The sequence below is a fragment of the Falco biarmicus genome, chromosome 11 (genome assembly GCF_023638135.1).
Source record: "Falco biarmicus isolate bFalBia1 chromosome 11, bFalBia1.pri, whole genome shotgun sequence".
NCBI lineage: Eukaryota > Metazoa > Chordata > Aves > Falconiformes > Falconidae > Falco > Falco biarmicus.
Window position 1 is genome coordinate 19,563,274 of NC_079298.1, and position 20,562 is coordinate 19,583,835.

Consider the following 20,562-nt stretch of genomic DNA (forward strand, 5'->3'; position numbering starts at 1 on the left):
TGCCAGCACAGAAAGAAGAAGACAAATAAAAACTATGGGTTTGCTTTCCAATTAAGTAACAAGAATGACTGGAAGTTTATGAAACATGGAGGGGTTTTCATTGAAAATGCTTGCTACTTTTCAACTCTGTGTCTTGCCTAGGTCAGTGTTAATGCTCAAAAAAAGTACTTCACCCTACTTATCATATTGCTAACCTCTTCTTTCCCTTCTCCCCCCACCAGCTCTGCAGGTTGCTGCTCTAGGGTGAGAAGAGCTTTTCTCAGCATGCTAATTTTGCCACTGAGCAGGCTCATCTGTATCTTGTAAAAGGGAGATTACCACAAATGTGCACCCTCTCCACTTTCTGCTTCTGCAGTAGGAGAGGAGTTCTGGTGCTAGGGCTCCTGATGCTATCCCAGCTGTGCCAGGACCGTGATGACAGTCTTCAGAAAAATAAAAAAGGAAAAAAAAGCCCCAGCTGCAACTTCAAGGAACGGTTCTAATGTGCTATTCGTGGATTGAAACAGCATTGCTATCCACAGCGGCAGTTTGTGACTGAACCTTCTTAGATGGCTCTCATGCTCAGATTTCTGTGCTGCAGCTCGTTAGCAGGAATGCTGCCTGCAGGGCTGCAGTAGGTTTGCAGTACAGCAGGATGTGCATTAAAATAAAAATCTGGTTAGTGGTGGTGTGATCCCAGTTCTGGCTGGGCAGTGGCAATTAAACCTGGATAAGAATAAGCCACCTGGACTTTGGGGACTCCTGGGATGTGGCATACCACTTGCTGAGGGCCATCCCTGCCCAGGAAAGCACTAAAACAGGTGTATAAATCCTACTGTGTTCAATGGGATTTAGGCACCTGCTTAAAGTTAAGTGCTTGTTTAGAGAGTTTCCTGAATGAAAGCCTGACAATTGTGCCCAAGAGTGGCTTTGAAATTAGTTGTAATTTGCTCATCATAACCAGCTGTCATGAAGCTGTGTAAAAAGGGTTTGATTTTAGAAAGGTGAAAGACTTCCCAGGCCCTTGGCTTTTGTGTAAACACCCTTCCTGGATGCCCAGCACCCTGCTGAGCTGAAACAGCACTCTTCGGCCCTACTTTTATTCCAGGTTGCTCCGTGGTCCCACTGGGGCTGTAGCACCAGCCTGGAACTCTGCAAAGCAAACTGCCCTGTCAGCAACTGAAATTGCCTGACTGCCTCACCAGCCAAATTCCATCTGAGACAATCTCTGCAGGCTACAGCAGAGAAAGAGAAAGTCCATGTTGTATTTAGTAGGTGAGTGCAAAAAGAAAGTTAGGAGAGCAAAAGAGGGGGAGGAGAGATTTGTGTCCAAGTGGAAGAGTCAGCTGGACCTCCCACTTGGAAATATAGCAAGCACCAAGTCCTTTTGTGTCAAGGGAGTCAGAAAGCTTCAAGAGCTTTTTATTTTTAGGATTTTTTTTTTCCTTTATAACCCCTTTTTTACAACAGGGTTTGAGGGTAAACTTGAAAATAAGTCTAATGTTACAGCAACCAGTCTCAAAGGAAAAACAAAATCCAGCAAACTCAAATTACTACTTAATTCTGTATGTGCATGTTTACATGCATCATCTACTTAAGGCAAGAAGGACTGTGTCCATGTAGCTGAGAGTTATTTTATTTTTTTTGCTCAAATATATGGTTAATTAGTCAATGGGTAATACCACTGTTGTGTAGTTCTTGGAAAGACGAAATTTGCAATTAAAACATTTTAAAGGCTTTCTTTTTGTGGAGTCCTTAGGTAATTAAGCTGAAGTGCGTATACATTTCCATATATAAATGTACTGGAGCAGTGGTAGCTGATGTAGTAGTTAAGGTCAGGTAAAAACCAGCCTTGCATTTAGAATCTTTTTTCCAGTACCTCACTCAAAACCTCCCTAAATCTAATTTAATCTTCCAGAAATGTAAGGGAAATTTGGTTTATGAGGGGAAAAAAGGGTCTTGCATTATTACCATAGTCCATCAGTCTTCCCTCAGCGTGACTCCATTCATTTTGCAATGTGTGGCTGTTCAGCATTGCCATGACTGAACTTCAGAAGACTTTTGCTAGAATAAAGCATATAATGGGAACAGTCACGTTGGGGTGCCCCCACCAAGGCGGGAGCAGGGACTTAGCCCTGCCTGGCTGCAGCCCAGGGGACTGAGGGCAGATGTAGGGGAAGCACTCAAGGCAACTTTGACAAACTTGGGAGCAAACCAGGCTTTGGGGCTGTGTCCTGCTGCAGTGCTGCTGTGGCCCGCTCCCCTTCCCAAAAACCCCTGCTCAGGCTGCAGCTTCTCTCTCTGCCTCCCGAAGCTGTTCCCTCCCTTGCAGTCTTGGTTCCTCTCCTCCTTGCCAAGTACACTGACTCCAGCCTGATCTGAAAGTTAATTTTAACAAATAACATCTTGGACCGAGCCAAGTTAGGATCTGGAGATAGGACACGCTGTGGGAAGGGAGCGGGGTGGGGGGTGTAAGAGAGCATGAACGCTCAGCCTTGTAATATGTGTGAGAGCTGATGCTCTCTGAGCAATCGAGTGCTTATTATTATTTCTCTTGGATAGGTCACCTGGGAGTGGAGGAATTTTTCATTTTAAATTAAAAAGAAATCTTTTATAATGCTCATTTCTGAAAGGAAAAAAAAAACCTCACCTCATCATGGAAGCAATTAGATGGAGGACACATTGAAAGGAGTGATTAGTTGTTAATTTTTGAGCTGTTGGCCCTGACAGAGGGTTTTTTTGTCAAGGATTTTTTTTTTTTAAAGGTGTTTTTCATATGCCTATAGTCCAAGGTTACTTCTTATTCAATAGCAATTACCATATGTCCATTACATGCTAGAGACTGCTTGAGGTAGATGCAGTGGTCCCCATCAGAGCGTGTGCCAAGTCGAAATGCCAGCAGCTGTGTGAGCCACAGGATAATTGTTCTTATCTGCTTCTTCTTTTTTCCAAGTCCCAGTAAATGTTCTAGGGAGTAACTTCCCCCTTCCTTGATGCAACCTGAAAGTACAGCCCTCCAGTTTGTGTTTCGGGTTCTACGTCAGCCATGTCAAGATTTGAACAAGAATCAAGGAGGACAATGAGTCAGATGTAATTAAGAGGTAAAACTACTGGTGAAATAGCTGCACATTTTGGTTTTCTTTCATTCTGCCCATCAGATTACAAACCTCAGTCCCACCACCACTTAAAAAAACTAATCTGTAACTGCGAACCCTGTATAACTGCTCTATTGTATCAGATGGAAACCAACTAAGCAGACACCACAATACAAAAAAATAAGCATATTGTACCTCAGAAAAATATGGGGCTGAAAACACAGAAAAAAATGTAGTCTTGTTAAAATATGGACATGGTCCAGTAATGGAATAAGTAGAGAAACTTGAATGGATCAGAGTCAAAAAACACTCTGCTTAATTCTTGGGGTTTTTTATTTGCCATTCAGCTTACATCAGTGTTAACATCTACTGAGAAATGCAGCCATTTACAATTTGCAGTTCAATGTGTTACTTTAATTAGTATGAAAATTAAAGGGCAACTATAGGCCAATGTGAATGATTATGGAAATACATGTGCATCAAATGCAATGCTCTCATTTAATTAATCGTCTTGTAAACTATATCGAGCACTTTAAGTCAGTTGCTGAGTATAACCACTCTATTTTAAATAACCACTTAATACTTAACAGGATGTGGAGAAAACACTATAGCACACGACTGCTTCTCAAGTTTCAGTGTCTGAGATTTTTTAAAGCTGACCCAAGTCAACCCAAAGAATGTTTAACACCCCGTGTCTGAACACAAGAAACTCTGTGATGTACAGACATTCAATTACATTTTTTAAAAAGTGAGAAACATTTTGTAAAATAGTGACTTTAGAAAACTAATTGGCAGCAGCAAACTAGAGAGTGAAGGCCAAAGCTAGAGGGGACCTTTTACTACAGTAACTCTAGTCAAAGAAAATGAAAATAAAGGCATCTTTGTTTCTCAGTCAAATTAGCTGATTAAGAAATAAAACATTTTAACATGCTTTAAATGCAGCATTAATTATTTATATGAAAAAAATTAGAGCCAGGTTCCATGAATTACACTTTGTGTATGTGAATTGAACGTTACGGGAATAGTAATCCTTTTACATTCATGCCTTACTTCATTAGGCAAAACTAAATATTAAGGGCTCTATTCATTCAAAAAATTCTTATGCATTCAGGTCACACTTTTTCTATGGGCTTTTTTTTTTTAAGAGTACAATTTACAGCTCTGATTTTTAAATATGATTCCGAAAACGCAATTTACCTCTACAGGATGGGCTCTAGTAAACAGATGTGTTTAGAAAAGGACAACAGTACAGTGGTGAGTCTTGTTTGTTATCAATGAAAATGCCTGAAGTCAGTTGTATTGTGTGACCTCAAAGCTAGTGTAATAACATAGAAATCAGAGCATTACTAGTAGGGAAGCTCTGAACTGTGAACTGTGAACCCTTTTTCCTATAGATTGATTAGTACCTAATTTTCCCCCCTCATTGATTGTTTCCAGTGACTGGGCAGTGCTTTACTCAGAGGAATGAAGAGCAGAGATTATTTACTTGGGCAGGTGTGTTCAGGGATATACTTTCCTATTTTCCATATGTGCCTGTTTTAGCAATGGTGTGTCCCATGCTTGGCTCCCCAGGAGGAGGGTCCATCCACTGAAGCTGCACTGATATGTGGGATGTAGTTAAGCATCTGCTGGGACTGAGGCTGGGATCATTAAAGTCACTTGTCTGCTCTTCTTTGAACACAGACCCATGAGGTAAGGAGCTAGTGAATTAATTAATTGTTTTGCTAACACATATGTGAAAAGAAATAAGAATTGAACTAGTTTATTTCAGCTTCTTTCCTTGGGTGTTTTGTTGCTGTTGTTTTTTCAGACTGAAGAGAGCAACAGCTAGAACTGTGCAATGATGATCATCTTTGACTTTCAAAATTATTAAAAGATTCACTTAGCACTGAAATAATAACTTTAAGAGGGTGGGGGTGGGGGAAGCAAACCCAAGCAGCAAGCAAGAAATTACAAAACAGGGATTACCCAGAAGCTTGCAAATTGTCAGCTGGCTGAATTTGAATAAACTTTTGAGAAATAAAATATGGGGAAATGGGACAAGGTGTCAGATGGTTGGGTAAGATTGATGTACTTAATAGTTTAGTTAATATGGATCAACATCTGCCTTTAGTTACATCTGCACAGCCCCCTGACTTCAGCAGAGTTGTACTTTTGTAACCAAGTTTGGACCAATGTTTTTAAATAGGCCCCGGTGCAGAATATCTGCAGAGAGCCTGTGCTGCTCAGTGCCGGTGTAACCAGGCAGCTCTGGAGAGAACAAGTAATACAATATGTTATTGTTTCTCATGTAATTTTTAAAATACATTGAGGAGTAATATATTTTTTTATAATAGGGTGCTCCCTGTCTCTTTAAGTAACTGTCAGATGTAGGATGTCCTCGTGCCAAAATGCTACGGTCTGCTCCCTCTGTGCAATTGTTAATTAAATCCATCCCTTATTGTAAAGCCTGCCTAGTCTCTTACCCATTCTGCTTATCTGTGATGCCAGATGATGCTCAGTAATTCATGGCCAACCTGCTCCCACCTTCAATAGGGCCTCCTGTGCGCTGACCTTAACCAGCTTCACTTTTTGTTATTCCCAAGGAGAACGGAGCCTCGGAGGCAACAGTTTTATCAACTTTTCCTGTTGACCAGATGATGGCTCAGTGATAAACGAATGGAGTATGCTTGAGCTGGAAGTCTCCCACATGCCGTCACTCCCTACCCTTCTCTGGCTTCTGCTGCCTGCTTGAATGCATTGCTGTGTGAGGAAAGGGGCCTGTCCTCAAAGGTCACCACAGGCTGCACTGCTGCTGGCAGGCAAGAACAGCCTTTGCCTATCCAGGTAACGTTACTCTGCCAGTTATCAAGTCAGCTGAAAACTTTCTCTGCTTGGTACTGAGCTATGCCACCTGCAAGTCTTTTTACCCCACCGGTAAGGCTGATATACAGGAGCTGGTAGGAATATTTTCATAGCTGACAAGCTGTTTCCCATGAACAGTGTCAAAGATTTAAAAGCCACTTCTGGAAATGGGACTTTCTGGCAAATACAGACTAAGCAAATCTTTTATTATTACCATATGGCTAGAAATATTCCTAGAGTTCTTCTGGAAATGGGTACTGTACCAGCAGAAAGCAATATTCTGTTGGCCTGTGCATTGCCTCGAGGGTATTTACTATGGTAATAAGATCAGTAATTCATCTCCTAAAATCACTGGGAGTACAAATGCTTATTTAAGTAGATGGTATCTTGATTGCAACTGAGTCAGGAGAGGTCTTAAAGCTGCCTCTTTAGGCTACAGATCTTCTGTTAAAGGCAAAGGGCTAGTGGTTCTTGGTAAACACAAGAATATTCTGTTTCATAGCTACCTTACATTTTCAGCAATTCACAGTAGATGCACAACACATCCCTTAGCAAAATGGGTGTGTACAAATATGTCAAGAAATTATGCCTGTTGGGGCTTTTAAAAATTTTTTTCTTTCCATAGCAATGTAATGGGAAGAGGTAGAAATCTCCCTCCATCTCCAAATGGTTGGTTAGAATAAAAGAGACAGAGAAAGCCATACTCCAGCAGCACATGGAGCCATCAAAACCCCATTGTGCTGGAGGATGCAGCACCAACATAAATTAAGAGACAGCCTTGGCCCAGAAAAACAAAAAGGCAAAGATCTGAGGGTAAAATGATTTGCTTCTGCACAGAGTGGACCAGTGTCAGAGAAGTATCCTATATCCTTGAGACTCTTGCAGCTCCCAGCTGCTAGCTTACAAACACAGTGGGCCTCTTCTCTGGAAGTCCTGGAGGCAGAAGCCTCCAAGTCTTGGTCAACTGTTCGGGTTTTTTTCTGTTTACAGAAATCAAGAGAAACCATGGTTTTCTGGCAAAGGCATAGAAATGGGAGTTTAAGGACCTAGTTTCTAATCCCAAACTCTGCTGTAGGAAGTCTTTACAAAAAGGATGATACGATGTAGAAATACAGCAACTCACCAAATTGTTTTATTTGAGGAAAACCATAGTTTGACCTCTGAGAATCCAAAATGAGTGCCTGTAGCACTGTGCCAGGAAGGTTTCAGGTGGTCCATAGTGTTTCATATTGGTAATGTGGCATCAAAGGTGAATCACAGAAAAACTGAGCTGGAAGTACCTAAAACAGATGTTCTTTAGTTTGCCAAAGAGCCTGAACCCATAGTGAGGACATATGGCTGAAATGGAAAGCATTAGCAGTTTTCCTGCAGAATGTTGTTCTGTACTTCATCAATACTGTTCCTTCTTTGCACAGTTATTAAGCTAAATATCACTGAGGCATGTGCAAATTTGATGAGAGAAATATTTGTTTATGCTCTCTATATATTTCAGAAATTAAAGATTTTTTCGGTAGGCACAATTGTGCCTTGTGAGCCAGAATTTTCACTCTAATTTTTTTCTGTAGTCATGGAGCATAACAAACATTTGAAATAACTTTCACCAGCTTGATCACTGTTGTCAGGCAGAGTATGTATGCAAATGAAACTAATAAATTTTGCTCAAGTTCTCTGGATTCCACCAGAATGTATGGAATTGTCTTTCATTAGTTAACAGCACTTAACACTTATGTAGCAATTTCCATCCTCTGTGACAAGCTTATTAATCAATGCAACACCTCTGAAAGGAGCATTGCTATGTATTCCTATTAGAGTATGAAACTTAAATTGTATGGATGTGCTCTGAAGTGTTGGTCAATAGCTGAAGAAACCTGGGTTTTGAGTTTGGAAGTCTGTGGTTTCTGTCCCATGATTAGGTCAGACTCCTTTGACACACAGACCCCTTTATGTGTTTAATAGATCAAGTGCTGCTAGGTTTAGAGCCACACATCAAGTGTGGCCATACTCTAACTTTGAAATGTGGCGATAACACAACCATTTTTTATAATTGCTGCCTAGAGGACCTGAGATGGGGATACAGCATGCTACTGCAGTTTGCTCTTTGCAGCTTTTTAAGACTTGCAGGAGCTAGAAGGTGTGTTCCAGTGCACAGTAAATAGGGTTGTGCTAAATGACCCCTGCCTTTTTTCATGCAAATAGGTGTGACAGCGTTGGGTTAACCAAGAAGTCAGTCCTGACTTGGTGATGATAATCTTGTCTAGAGTGAAATCCATTGAGTTCCCTCACCTCTTTTCTGTGCCTGCTATTGTAGGACACTAATGTACTGCTGATCTGCTCTCCTTGCAGTCAAGAAAGTGTCAGATGACAGTGCTTTCTGCCTGCTACATCCCAGGAAAAAAATGTATATTCTGTCCAATAAGCTTGGTTTGGGAAATGAGTTTTGTACACTGTTACCAGGTCTGCAGAAGCCACCAGGCAAGTGCAGTGAAAAAGGCTTCTATAAAGGGTATAATGAAAGACAAACCATTTCAGCTGGTGACTAGAGGCATATCAATAAAGATCACCTCCTGCATATATCAAGTGATTGATAGCAAGTTTGAAAGCTTTTTCAGTTCCCTGGTAGTGCCACCCAACTACAATAAAACACATGGATTTCTCTGCTACCCTTGCAGATAAACCTCCCTCATGCTGCATGTAAGAGCTTGAAGAATAAAAAAAAGGTACAGGGAGTTATTACTTTTAAGTAGCTCAGTCCATTGCTTTTAAGGGTGACAATATCTAAACTATAGCAGGAGGGGAACTGTTAAACATCTTGTTTGCTCTGTTGGTAGGCAGGCTCAGACTTTGTCAGCAGTCTGATGTAAATCAGCCTACTTGAAGGTAACAGCCCAAGATGTGCCCTGTGAGCCAGGAGAGGAGCTTTTGGGATGCCAAGAGGGGAGATTTCAGACTAGAACAGCCACCTGAAAATTCACACCTCTCTGGCAAGCTCAGCACGTGTAGTCCCTGTGCTTGGTAGCTCAACGGGGCAGACCAGGGCCATGGGCCAAACAGCAACGGCTCCCCCATACCTGCCTGCAAGGCGTAGGCTGCCATCCCATTCTCACTGCCTGTCTCCTTGATAGCTACGTTGGTGGTATTGCTGGTACATGGTTTGGCGTGGAGGCTTGTAGCTGCTTCTCTCCCTTGTGGATGCTGACTCTGACCCCTCAGCGCAACTGGTGCTTGGTCTTGTGCAGTTAATAGGAATCAATCGTTCCTGTTGAAAAGGACTCTGTGTTTTGAGGATTTGTGCGTCCAGACGTGAAATATTCATAGCTAAAAGCTATGGAAGCATTATATGAGTTTTTATGGCTAAATCTGTATCTGTTTCAGTGCCTTATGCTCATGGAAGTCTTGTGTCAGCTGTCAGGAGCCCACAAACCTTGGGAGAAGTCAAGGGGCTTCTGGGAAACTCTTACTGAGAGAAATTTTATACTTAGATGCTGTTCCTTCTCACCAGAGAAGGAAATCCAGGTTTATAAGACTCCAGGATCTAGGAAATCACCTTGAAAATACCAAGGTTGGTTGATCTGCTTCATCCACACACAGCCTGTTTAGCAATTGGTTCCACCTACAAGGCTTGGGTTTGGATGTGGGTCCAAATATCCCGTAATTTAAAGGCAAGATCTTTATCCTGCTGATGTCAATGTGGTTTCTGTCACTGGCTTAACTGGGTAAGGGTCTACACTGTGTTCTAAACCAGAGTTTTAGTTTGACCTATATGTAAAGATGGGTATTAACTTGGAAGTCTGAATTTCTAGAAGTCTCTCTCTCTCAGTAATTCTTATTAAATTCACTACTCCAGCATAATGTAGCTTTCTGTTCTAATCATAGCACTGCTGTACTTGGGCATGGCACATCAAAGGTGTTACCTTGCTCTCGTAGCAGAATCTTCCTTAGGTTTGCTCACTCAAGGGACCCACGCCAGACTTCCCCAGTTCTATGCACAGGCCAGATTTTCAGCTCCCTTTTAATCTTTGGCAATTTGAATTTATATGGAAAACTTACAGGTGACAGTCTGGCTATGTTGAGACAAGAAGGATAGAAACCATGTCAGAATAGTCCCTGAAAGTCCTACGATGTGCTTAAAGCATTTCAAGAGAACCCTTGATCCAAAGTATCAAAGGGTTACAGTAAGATGAAGAAGAATTAAAACTGATGGTGTGCCAGAAAGCACGTGCAGCACAAGGTCATTACTCACCCTCGTTAAAGCAGTCTCAGTACTGTGGCCTGATCTGAAGCTTAATTGAAAAGTTTCAAATGATGCATTATAACGAAGACAAGACAGCCACTGCCCATTCCACGACCTCTGCTAAAAAAGGCAGATCAGTAATAGGGCAGAAATCTAAGCAATTGCTTGAGGATAATCAAGGCCTAATGAGGTATCCACTTCAGTCCTTCAAAGGTGGAGGAACCTCACCCTGACGCTGGAGAGAAAGCAAAGACTGATATGAGCAGGTTCCTGCATCCAGGGAACGGGCCACCTGACCAGGGTAGTCAAGGGCCTTGGCAGTGGAGGGAATACAAAAGCCAACACATATCTGTAACATGGGTTTTGAGTTGTACAAAATGTTAGTGCTGTGGCCTAGGACAGCCTCCACTCAGTTGCTGCCTTTTGCAATCATTTTCCGTTACCCCAGACCTTGACTCTTAGTGTTCGTAAGGAGCCTATCAGGTCTGAATCGTTAGTTGTGTTAGGAACCAAGACAGTGGCAATAGGAGATAGTTGACTGTCGATGTTATCAATTTTCCCTAAAAATCCACAAAAAAACCAAAACCCGTTGACGTTCCACTTGAATGTGATAATAAATTGCAAGTCACAATTACCCAAAGAAATCAGGTATCTCCTTGGCATCTTCCTCTTTTTTTTTTTTTTTTTTTTTTTTTGTTCTATTATCTGTTCTAGCAGAGAGGTCAGTGCCTGTATCCACACAATTATCTCCACATCCACCTGCCAAACTGTGGAAGCTGCTCTTCCTGGGCTACTGCTTGGGCAGCTGTATTGAAGGGTTTGCATGTGCCCCTGCTTGATGAGCAGTTACAGTGTGGAATCACCTTTCAGTCTGTGGAAGCCAAATGGTTTTTCATCTTTTTGAAATAGTCAGCTCACCCATTTTAACCGGTATCTGCAGGCTGTGCTTTTGTCAGGAGAGGGTGTCCCTACAGATTTGTATCTGCTTGCTGACCAGGTTTGCTTGCTGTTCCTAATCTCTCCTGTTCTGATAAGATCTCCCTTCTGTCTTGAGATACACTAGCCATGGGAAGCTAGACCAGACAAAAACATTTTATAGGGTTTCGAGTTCAGTGACAGAGTACAGCCTTCAGATGGACTTGCTTAAAGGCATCGTGAGCAATGACAAGTTACAAAAATTGTTGAGCACTGTGGGACGTTTTCTTTGGCCTTCAAGTTCCTCCCTGATTTTAAGTACAGTTAAAAATCAAAGTACCTGCTTTCTTTGCTATGATTCCTACTTCAATTATCTTCTGCTTTTTCATGTAATTTCCTTCAACTTGAAACACAGAGACTCAAAAAGGATGCAAATATAAAGGAAAAGTTATAGTGAAATAACTAAAACCCCATTTATGCAGCTCTTTGGGTAGCTGTCTTGAAGACCATGAGAGGTGCAACTGGCTTCACTGGGACACCCTTGGGTTTAGTATTAAACCATGTGTTTTGCTGAAGTAAGACCTTTAATATATGACATATGGCATCAGCTCTACAAAATATTACTGGTTGGCAGACAGCCCTGCTTCTGTCTGTTGCTTGCAAATTAATACTGTACGTCTGTGTGGGTAAATAGGTTGTCATCACCAGTGCCTGTGGTCACTGCAGGCTGCACCCACAAGCCTAAGGATTTTGCGTCTGTACTTTCCTCAAGAGGGATTTGTGTATTAAACTGCTGGTGCTGTACCTATGAAAGCAGTGACTGAGCAGTCCTGCCCAGGGAGGAACCAGTGCCACTGTGTTTTCAGGTCTCTGAGGAGCTCTGGGACATCACAGGAGGACGGGGCACTGCCAGCTGCTGCATGAGAGCTGCCATGGTGGCTGGCTGGGCTCTGCATGAGCTGGAGCCTGCCACAGCGTCAGCAGGGCATGCAGTGAAAAATAGGCTGCCTGCACCAGCCCGAAGGTACAGTGTCTAGAGGCATTTCTTGATATATTGTTTCTTGTTAAGAATCATTGATTGATTTAGCTAGTTACAGGGCTTTTTTACTTATCTTCCATGTTAATATGGACAAAATGCAGATGGAGGGATGTCTAGCATGTCTCAGGAACAGGTACCAATCTGCTCTTCTCAGGTGTCTACAAACCTCAGCTAGAGCTGATCTTTTTGATTCAAGGTTGTATTTTTTGCATCTGTTGTGGGCAGTACAATTGCCCACACTTTTCCTGGATTGTTGCAGCATTCAGACAGCTCACTGGGTCTGCTTGCTCACCTTACAGTATCTTGAGCTAGGGAAAGTTAAGGCCAGCCTTAATTTGTCTGTTCTACAGGTGGTGTGTGCATGTGGTGTGGGTGTGATGGACCATGAGCCATGGATTGGCCACTACTGGCTATGAAGGATAAGAAAAACTTCCAAAGAACTTAAGTCTGCTGTGGGGTGGGCTGGGGGAAGGAGAAAGAGCGGCCAGTGAGGAGATGTACTACCTATATGCAATCCACTAGCTTTGCTGAGTTTTAAGTAATGAAAAGGGAAAAAAAACCTCTGACATTTTTTACAAAAATGTACATCCTAGAATCCATGTGGCAAAAAATAGGGCAGTTGAGTTATCAGTAGCTGATGAGAATATGAGAAAAGTAATTATTGTGTAGTCCTATTAATGAAATTGTACTGCAGCTCAAAAGAAAAAAAAGGAAAAGTCACCAAAGAGAGCCTGGTGAGTTACTTTCAGGGAAAAAATAGCTTCCATTATATGAATAGAAATACCAGCTTGTTAGCTTAGCAGAGAGCTCTGGACACTTACAGAAATTCAAAACATTTCCATATATCCCAGTCCAGGATGGAATTAAAGTGTTGTAAAGCTTCCCTGGAAGCCAACATTTATCTAATATGTAAGCATATTTAGATTTCATTTTGAAATGGTTGTTAAAGGCTATCCTTTGGCTGCACTCTATCCTTCCTTCTAACTATTTTTTTGAATTGTTGAACTCTGAGATTTTTATGCTAAGAAAAATGTACTTTCAGAACCAGAAATGCCTGAATGACCAGTTACAGCATGTACTAACCCTGAGAGATATCCATTGAATCTGCTCTCCTCCTCCAATTTACTTGCTGTTTTTCCAATCATGCCTTGCATTAATGTTCTACACTTAGCTAAACTGTGTGTTGTATTTTAGATCTGTTTTTGTTTTGTCTAAAATATTTCCAAATTGGCATTAAGTATTCAAGATGTAATCTCTGTAGCAGGAAACTAGTTATCAGATTCATATAAAATAACTGGGCAATAGAAATAACTCTGAGCAGAATGCATTTTTTTTCTTAGAATTAATTTAGAGGGAATTTAATGCCTGTGAAAGGTGCTGGATTGCAACATCAGAGAACTGAAGCTATTATTTAACCACAGAGCGGTTACAGGATGGGAGATGGCTTTACAAGATTCCCCATGAGGGCTGACAAAATATTTGTCTCAGGTTTGGTGCCTTTCATCTAGCTGGAACAACCAAGCTTTCATTTCTCAGTAACAGTCAGTCTCAGGTTGTTAGCTTTCACCTGGGTGACAGAGAGAGCCCTTCCGTAAAAAAGAGGGTGTGGGGAGTGTTTGCTTTTGTGATTACTGGCTAACGTTTATAATGTGGTTAAACCTAAAACCATAGATTTACTACAGCTGAGTTGGCACATCGCTGTAAGGCACAGTCCTGGGTCAGAAATTCAAAGCACACAGCATGTCCATGCTGTCCACACCACAGAGAGAGGTAGAGCTGGAACAGAAGGAAGGGGCAGATGCTGTGACCTGCACCCCACCACACGCTCTGCCACCACCCTTGCGATGCCCCTGGGCATGGCACTGCTGTGCTCGGATCCCTTCAGAGGCCCATCTTTTGCTTTCTGTTGCCACCTGTTTCTCAGAGGAAGGATGAGAGTGGTAGGCTGTAAGATGCCGTTATTGGACCTTTACCAGGTCCAGGTTCTGGTTCTCATCTTTTCCTTTTTTCTTCTCTGATGTTTCCAGAATACTCATCTCTGAAGGCCACGTATGGTCTGCATGCTTTCAGTCTCAGGTCTCAGTAGTAAGGTTCCTATTAGACAGGTACAGACAGTGTGCCAACTGGTAGTCTTGCTAGCTGCAGAAGACACTGAAAAGCATTTTTCATGATACATGTTAAACTTCAATTTATATTTGCTGCTTAGTTAAATTAATATGTTTGGTGGTGATGTTTTTTACTGACTTCATGAGGAGGAGGAGAAGCGAGTAGCCTCAGGGTAGTTTTTACTAATTTCTTTCAAAGGGAGAGACTTTCACAGTACTGCCTGTGTCCCTGAGACCTCATCAGGAAATAAAATCAACCTCTGTTTTGCGTGTGCCTGGTCTCACAGGAGCAGGGTGGCGTGCCCACGTGGGATGCCCAGCAGGCTGTCCACGGCAGCTCTGCTGCTCTCGTGGCAAGGCCAGCAGAAATACAACTGTAACTGAATAGATCAATAGGCTTGTTACTGTAATGCAAAGTTGACTTATGGACAAGCCCACTAGGAACCAGTTAAAAGTTTTTTCCTCTGAAGCCACATTCTTCTACTGGTTGTGGTATGTTGGAAAAAGGCTGCATTCCCTCACACTGGAATTTCCTGTATTAGCACTACACAGGAGTGGATTTATTTTGTAGTCCTTGAGATTTCTGAGCTTCATGGATTTCACAGCTTTTACGCACCATGAAACAAAGATCTGGTTTCTACTGAGGCATTGTAGAAAGGATGAGCATCTGCTGACTCTTTGGTCTTCCAAAGATTGATGCCCTCCAAAACCAGAGGTGAACCAGTCTGGGATTATCTCACTGAAGACTGAGGTATTAGTGACACAGCTCTCATATAGTTTATGTATGCTTTTTGCACTGATTTTTGAAGCTAAATTAAATGTTTCCTTGTTTTATGTCAATTTGCACCCTAATGTACTGCTGAGGGAGCTCATGTTGCTTCTGTTGTATCGGGAATATGGTGGTTACAGTCTGTAAAATGCTAAACTAGGCCAGGGCACGAGCATCCTGCTCCAATATCTCCCGCCCTAAGCAAGTTTGTCATCCTCTGGGCTGTTGGTCTCAGTACCACAAAGGCACTGTTACAGGTTCGTTTTGTGTTGCGGGCTATCTAGAGAGGCCTGCGGACTCCTCCTCTTTTCTCAGACTCATCTGACTCCAGCCCAGCTGTGGTATTCCCACTTCTTAACTTAATCAAAATTGCTTTTCAGATATCCAACCCCAAAATTTACAGCTTCATTGAAATGGAGACAGGTTATGTAAGACTTTCTGCATAGAAATGTGTAATATATTATACTATATAGAGTTTTGCAGAAAAGTGGAAAATATCTGTTTGGTTTTGGAAATACATTATAGAGTTATTCAGATCCAACTTTTTCATTATTCTACTAATGTCTTCCTGATCTGCAAGTTTTTAAAAGCTACATTATTGGTTTAGGCTTTTTTTTAATCTGAAGTAAGGATACTTTCCACCTTAATTGCATGCTAATTAACATTTTGCTTTATGGAGGATTGATATTATACAAACTGTATAATAGTCCTATCCCAGCCACCTCTCTCCCATACCTGAAGCCCAAAAAACCTGTTTTCTTTATTCCCAAGGTGACTGCTGTGCTTCCCAGCAGGCCAACACAAATTTTCAGACATGTCATAGAGCTCCACAAATAGCCAGTCAAACCTCCCCCACCCAAACTTTTCTGACGGGGTCTTTCTTTTCTATCCTTACATTCTTTTTTATTAAATTTGCCTCAGTAATCAACATGTCCCAAACCTGTGGAGTGTCTTAGGTGGGAAATTTCATCAGCTGCACCTTAGAGGAGCACTGCTGTCATGTCCCTGCTGCAGCTCTCGCTTGCCTGTGCAAGGGGATGTCAGAGCACTGGCTGATTTCTTCTTTCCCAAGCAATAATTTAATTTGCAAAATGTTGTGGGTTTTTTTCTAAAATGTGTGAACTTTCCTTATTCCGTGTTCTTGAAACATGAATTAATGCTCTGTTTTCATCTGAATAGCTGCGGTATGTATTCTGCCTTTGCACACAAGCCTTCAAAGCTGTGTGGCAGGGATGGTATGAGAACACATCACCGCTAAGGCAATGAACTTAAATTTTCTGTGAGTCCCATTGATAAGAAGTTAGCAGTGGTCCTTGCCAGTCACACCCTTATTGGTGCTCAGCTAATGGCCAAGCCACCACACTTAGGTGGACGTGTCTTGAAGCACTACTTTGATTACTGAAAACTCACTGATAGAAGGAGAACACTAGAAATCAGCTGAACCATGGTGCACCCTTCCCTACAGATACAGAGTCAGGCCACATACTGTGCGCTTGGGCAGTGTGCTGGTGAGGTCCCACTACATAAATACAAACAGAACCACAGTAAAGTTTGTAATTTTCATTTAATTCTTAGTTCTTCCTCTCCAAACTTAATTCTTATCATTCGTATTTGAAACCATCTGGCCTTTAAGTCAAGAGTTAGTATTGCTCTGTGCAGTATCAAGGCCAAGCTCTGGTTTGAACTACCTGTTTAAAATTCCCCTTGTTTTAAAATCTTGGCTGAATAGTTTTAATCACTTCTTGTTGTGAGCTGTGGTGCTGTACAGTGGGCTGCACATCACTGAGAAGCTTCAGTCTAGAGGTAGTTGCACTTCAGTGCCAAGGGAAATAATAACTGGATGGATGGAAAGCGTCTGGGATTGATGTGGTTTAAAGGTGCTGTTCGTGCAAGCTATTATCAAGGAAGGAGTTAGGGAAGAGATCCACTCTTAAAATGCAGGTGCTCTCATGCTTTCTCTGACAGATGTGTTCCAACAGTGTTTTGAATTCTGTTTAAAATTTGAAAGAGCTAAACCTTCAGGCTCTTCTCTTCCTTTCTTAAATTCATTTCCCTGTTTAGATGAAAAAGAAACATTTTGCAACTTACTTTAAACTTCCTTCAAAAGAACTTCTGGAAAAGGAACGTTCATGTGAAGCACGTAAGCTGTAAACGAATGTTAAGCGTAGCAGACAGTGATTTTAAATGTGCTAATGGACAGACATTAGACTGTAGAAATTTACCTAAGAGAAAACCTTGGATGTGGAGGGACTGAGAGGAAGGGATAAAACCCCAGCGAATGAACCAAATGATAGAAAAGTGTTACCAGAGTAAAGAGCTGTACATGCGAAACAAATACTGAAATGGGGAAATAGCATCAGCCAAAGATAATGAAAGATAGAGAACATTTCGGTTAAATAACTGATGCAGGAGTATGTACAAACACCCTGTACCAATCTCCATCTCTTTTTCTCTCTCCCCCCTTACTTTGGCATTTTTTTCCCCTGCTGCTGATGGTAGCTTAACAGAGTTAACAGCATTAATGGGCAAAGCTCCTTCCATCTAAATGTGCAACAGACTTTTTTACAGTGCTCTGTCAGATGTTTTCAGGTATGTATTTGGCTCAAGATTTCCAACAAACTGTTTTCCTCAGATAATTTTTGATTAATTTTCTTAGGCCTCCTGGCTGGTAGTTACTTTCTCTGGCTGTGTGGAAGCAGCAAAGCAATTGGGTTGAGGTTTGCATGATTTGTGAATAGGAAGGGGGGAGGAAAAAAAAAAAAAGTAGTCAAAAAAAATACCCCCACAGGAAATAAATAATGGGCAATATGTTTCCTTTTGAACTTTTTCAAATCAACCTCTGGAAAAGGTGTCATAAAGCCCCCAGAAATGAGTAACAGCACAGGGACAAAGAAAACTCTGTTACAGATGTCCCTGCAAGTCTATGAGCAAATTGTTTTTTTCTAAATAACTCCAGAACATTACATGGCCTTAACAAGTTTCCCAGGACAGGAACTCCTAGTTTATTACTTGCTCACATTGTCATCAGAAATTAATTTTGTCCCTGAAAGACAAATTGGCTGGTAGCTTATGAAGTTAAATGGAAAGAACAAGTGAGCATCTGTTTCTTCTGCATTTTGTCTCCTTGGTGTCTTACATATAAATGAATCAGAGTGTTCAAACTTAAATTAAGATCTTTGGCTAGATAAACAGTTAAAACTGGTTCCCATAGCTACCTCTCACACATAGCTGTGATTGCATTATAATCCCCTAGTAATCAGGTCTAAATGAAAGAAAGATGATAAGGGTGCTATTTTCAGTTTTCAGTACTGATTTTTATTAGCTCTCAATCAGATCAGGACTGCTTTGCCTTTCATCACATTGTGGCAGTGTTTGTAGAATCATTAGAGTAATAAAGTGTAAATCTTACCGAGGTGCATTTTTCTTGAGGTGTTTTATATAACGAAAAGTCTGAAGATTACATTGGCGGGTACAGGAAAGATTTGTTTCTGCAACTAAAGTGAGGATGTAATGTATGCTATATTCATTTATTCTTTACCCAAGCGAATACCTAATGAATTACCTTGCCGAGGTAAAACAAAAAATAAAAATATCCAAAGAATCAGCCTGTCTGAACATGGTCCTAATATACTGTATATTACAAGTACTGAGTTTAGTCGTTTTTTTAATTTGCCTTATTATCTGGTATCATATCTCTCCCTGTGCATTACCATGCACAAATGAATTACAGGCAAAACCACAAGCACTGCTATTACCAGCCTGCTGTTTTTAGTAAACTAGTGCAGCCCAATAAAACATCATGTTGCAGCAATACATAAGTATTTATTGTAGAGTAAATTTCAGCTAAACAAAAGCACACAGGGAGGCCTGATCCTGCTCTTAGGTGAGGCAGTGGCGAACCTCGACTTTGGCTCATACACCATTTGCATCTCACCTGCACCCTTGATTTGCAGTATGCTTTGAGGTAAATTTTACTTAATAGCTTTACTTCTGAAAAGTTCCCAACTGCCAAATTTAGAGGCTTCACCCAATCTTCAGAGGTGTTCCTGGGTGTTTCTGCAGGCAGAACTATCCTTTAGCACAGAAATTGCCTTGTGTAGTGTAGCAGGATTGTTTGCAGAGTTTGCAGGTGTGCCCCATATTTGCAATTAACTCCCAGTTTAATACTGGAGTGATTTTACTTTCCCATGGACTTTTTTTGGTTTTTTTTATCTGGTGAATGTTACAATGTATCATACTATAGCATAGCCATGAAAATGCCTCCCCATTTTAAATATTTGAATTTTATGTATTCTATATTTAAATGAGCAGTAAACTGTCCCAGTAATTCAGTGTTAGATATTTACAGTCATCCATACAACTGCAGGCATATTAGGTAGCAATAGAAATTAGTAAAAAGTTGAAAAAGTAAAAGCAAACAACTTTCTTGTTTTCTGTTTGATTTTAATGTACTTGAGGTAAGAACCACACCTGATTTTAACATTAACAAGTTATACTCACTTTCTGTTCTATAAAAGGTGAATCTGTGCAGTCATCAAATAGTGGTGTTTGCATAGTTAACAAAGTCTAAGATACTGTCTGATGTTAGGACATGGAATATTTTAGGACAGGGACCATTTAATGTATACAAATTTATACCTGGGATAATTAGATATTGGTATGCACATCAGGCAAAAAAAGAATAAATCAGTTCATATGATGTTATAGATAAGGAAACAAAATTTATGTTTCAAATTCTAATCTGTTAAGGTTTTAAGATGCAGAGAGGTTCTCAGTCTAAAATGATTAATTTCCTACTAATATTTTAAACTGCAAAAAGCTCAAATTCAAACATTGTTTCAAGGCAAATAGGCAAAGAGAGTATTTTGGTCAGAAAGGTTTTGTGTGTTTGTATGTTGACACGCAAATGTAATATGTCTGGAAGATGTTGCTAAGTCTAATGACACAAAAGGGAGTAAATTGTAGAGCCTGATTATCAACAGATAACAGACATACTGTATATAAATAAATGCTCAGCATCAAAACCCATTATTGGATTAGCTATATAATCATGTTTCAGGCTGTAAGTCTGTGCTGACAAATGAACACTTTTCATTTGGCTCAAGGTCCTCATCAGCAACGGAACTAATTTTACATTCTCACCCATTAAGTGAATAAGATGTGGAAAAAGCTGTCTGCTTTTTGAAGTGTAAATTTGCTGCTACAGGCTGTGCAGACCAAAGCTCTTTTGAAGCAGTGAAATGAGATCATCTCTAGGGACGTGTGAACCTGACAAAGTTTAGGTCATTTCTGTGGAAGGTATGGCAGGGGGGGAGCCATTTGGATATGGTTTCAGTAGCGACTTATATGGGGCAATTTGGAGGATGCTGAACTTTACAAGCTTTTTGTTCAAATTTGTGAGAGAACTTGAACTGGAAGCACAGATGCAAGCTTTCAGCCCTCAGAAAGAAACCTCCATAAACATCTGAACTGGGTACTTGGCCGGCACAGTTTGGGAGTGCTAAGCAGTTTGGGAGTGCTAAGCAGGCTAGGTGCTGAGCCTCTCCTGCTCAGCAGAACTTAACCAAGTGGTTTTTAGGGGCTGG

The 20,562-nt window shown here is 41.1% G+C and overlaps 1 long non-coding RNA gene across 1 annotated transcript in view; it reads left to right on the forward strand.

Annotated features, from left to right (window-relative positions):
* LOC130156778 (uncharacterized) overlaps positions 1–20,562 on the forward strand; it is a 73,112-nt gene that overhangs the window by 21,396 nt on the left and 31,154 nt on the right. The window contains exons 9-13 of the long non-coding RNA XR_008824607.1: positions 1,088–1,254; positions 2,933–3,080; positions 4,647–4,766; positions 5,660–5,900; positions 11,931–12,088. This is a non-coding gene — a long non-coding RNA (uncharacterized LOC130156778). The remainder of the gene's footprint in view (positions 1–1,087; positions 1,255–2,932; positions 3,081–4,646; positions 4,767–5,659; positions 5,901–11,930; positions 12,089–20,562) is intronic.